The sequence below is a fragment of the Meles meles genome, chromosome 5 (assembly GCF_922984935.1).
Source record: "Meles meles chromosome 5, mMelMel3.1 paternal haplotype, whole genome shotgun sequence".
In the NCBI taxonomy this organism is placed as follows: Eukaryota; Metazoa; Chordata; class Mammalia; order Carnivora; family Mustelidae; genus Meles; species Meles meles.
In genome coordinates, this window is record NC_060070.1 from 17,798,270 (window position 1) to 17,801,206 (window position 2,937).

Consider the following 2,937-nt stretch of genomic DNA (forward strand, 5'->3'; position numbering starts at 1 on the left):
TATTGCATGGAGCACTGGGTGTGGTACATAGACAATGAATTCTAGTACACTGAAAAGAAATTTAAAAAATTAAAAAATAAAAAATAATAAAAAAATAAAAATATTTTAACCCCCATTCCCCTCAAAAAAAGCATTCTCAGTAAGAGTTGATTAAAATGAAGCTCTGTGGTAGATAGAATTTGAAGAGGCCCTTGCCACTTTCTGGTAGTCCTGCAATTATATTTCCTAACATGGCCAAAAGAATCTTGCAGATGTATAGTCAGTGGATTTAAGTTTTCAATTAGCAATAATCGCGCCTCGGATAAACCTCATTGGCTACGATACTGCCACTGCGCAAAGCTAGTCAGTGGATTTAAGACTGAGGGGTTATCTAGGTGGGCCTAATCTAATTCCACACATCCCTTACTAGCAAGGGGTGGTGGCAGAAGAGGAAGTCAGAAAGATTCGAATGAGGATCTTGATGCCCCATTGCTGGGTTTGAAGATGGTGGGACATGAGAAGAATGTGGGTGGCTTCCACAAAAATAAAGGAGTCCTTATACTCAGCTTATACTCAGCTAGGAAAATGAGCAACTAAGTTTTACAGCTACAAAGAATTGGTGGCTAATCTTTATCTGCACTCTAGAGGGTGGCCTCTTGCTTGCCAGGCACTACACATCGGCTCCACCTAGCCAAAGCAGCAAACTTCTCTGCAATCTGGTGGGCTTGACCACAACTACTCCACCCCTTCCAAGTGTATCCTTCTGTGGTCCCCTTCCTCAGCCACAGAATTCCCTCCAAACTTAATGTTATTCTTTTTAATAGTTGACATTCTTTGTATTAAACTTCCACTACTTAACCTATAGTGTGAGTTCTAATTCTTGATGGGCTTACTCTGCCACAGTTGATCGCTGTGAGCACCCATTTTTTGGGGGATGTACTGCTTGGTCTAAAACACCCAATTTAATCAAATCTACATGTAAAGTTCCTCCGTATCTTTGTCTTTATCTATTTTATCTCTATCTTTATCTAGTTTCTTGTTTTGGGAACCAGAGTTCAAGGTACACAGATTTTATCACAGGGAAAGAGCTACCCTTGTACTAGAAATTGTTTTAGAAGGCATTTTATTTCATTTAATAAAAGATCGCATTAGCTTTATCCTCCATATAGCAACAACTTCCATGCCTATCTTTGCAGTGTAAGGCAGATTTTCAGAACTAATACATAAATAGTTGCTGATGTTTAGAAAGTAGCTTAGCTTACATAGTGTGCATAATTTTCAGGTTCTCTTTGTCTTACAACAAAGTAATTCCTACTTTAGAGCATCAAGTAAGGGTTGTTTGAAGTGAAATGGCTCTTAACTGCATTTTAATTCTTTACATTTAAAATTTATTTATTCTTATTTTTAACTTACTCTCTTGATTGATCTCCTGCTTTTAATATTTAAAGTAAGAATGATTAAGATCAATCCTTCTTATTCATTTTGTGGCTGACACTGAGAATGCTTTGTTTTCACTTAAATGTATGTATGTATTACTTGGAGGTGAAGTTGTCCAACTGGGGAGGAGCTTACACGGAGTAGGTGGGCTAGTCCTTTCCATTTTCACAAGGTGGGTAATATTTTTTTTTTTAAGATTGTATTTGTTTATTTGACAGACAGAGATCACAAGTAGGCACAGAGGCAGACAGAGAGAGAGGAAGGGAAGCAGGCTCCCCGCCGAGCAGAGAGCCCAATGCAGGACTCGATCCCAGGACCCTGGGATTATGACCTGAGCCGAAAGCAGAGACTTTAACCCACTGAGCCACCCAGGCACCCCAGTGGGTAATATTCTTAAGGCATGACCTACAAGTGTATCCTGAATGATGCTCTGGTTTAAAGAGGATATGCAAACAAATGAAATTTCAAAATAACTCAAATCTTCCATTTGTATTTCTTCTTTTGTGGGGGGGAGTGCAGAAGGAATGGGAGAGAGAATCTAAAGCAGGCTCCACACTCAGCACGGAGCCCAATGTGGAACTTGATCTCACAAACTTGAGATCATGACCTGAGCCAAAATCAAGAGTGGGACACTCAACTGACTGAGCCACCCAGGTGACCCTCCATTTGTGCTTCTTGATCATCATGAAGGGGACACTCAATGCCTATTAGTATTCTTATCACCCCCCTTTTCTCTTTGCCCCTCCATCACCCTTGTTTACCATTTCTCCTCTCAGCTTCTCACTCCAACCTCTCCCCCTAGCATATCCTAGCTTTTATCAGTGGTGTCTCTCATTCTCTCATCCTTCTTCCTTCCTGATGCTCCATGTAAACAAGGGATCTCCTTAATAGAAGGTGGGAAAGAGAGGAGAGTTGAAGTTGGCCATGTTAAAATCCTTTTAGCGGCAGACTTTTAACTTAGGCTGGAAGATCTCATTTATTCTTCTTCCTCTTCTTCTTCTTCTTCTTTTTTTTTTTAATTCCATCACCATTGTTTACCAATAGTACCAAATCTAATGAAAGACAACTGAAAAGTAACTTCCAGAGTCTCTATTTATTCAAAATTCTAAAGCAGGAAAGCATAATGTCTCTAAACTAGTTCATCTATGGTCACAAATTGCAGTCCCTGGTAAACTGATTTTGAAATGGAGATTAAGGAACCAGACATTTATTAGGGATGGCTATTGGATTGGGACAGAGAGTGGAAGGAAACAAGATTGTTTCGGAGAAGTTGATCTACAGTAAGTTGCTACAGTTGTGGGAGTGCAGGGGCTGGAATGGCTCTTTAGAGATTCCTTCTAAAGATTTCTTTTCTAAGGATGCGGGAGCAGGGTCTTCATATTCCAACACTGATGTGTGACTGCAAGCTGTCCCTGGAACAAGGTATAGCCTTGAGCAGGGCAGTTTTCTTCAGCCAAGTCAGTCCTCAAAGAGGGTTAGTGATTAACGATCATCTTCTGTCAGCATTCTCAGTAGCTGGGG

At 40.3% G+C, this 2,937-nt stretch overlaps 1 pseudogene; it reads right to left on the reverse strand.

Moving 5' to 3' along the window:
• Positions 1-219: 219 nt before the first annotated feature.
• Positions 220-341, reverse strand: LOC123942800 (annotated as a pseudogene).
• Positions 342-2,937: the final 2,596 nt, after the last annotated feature.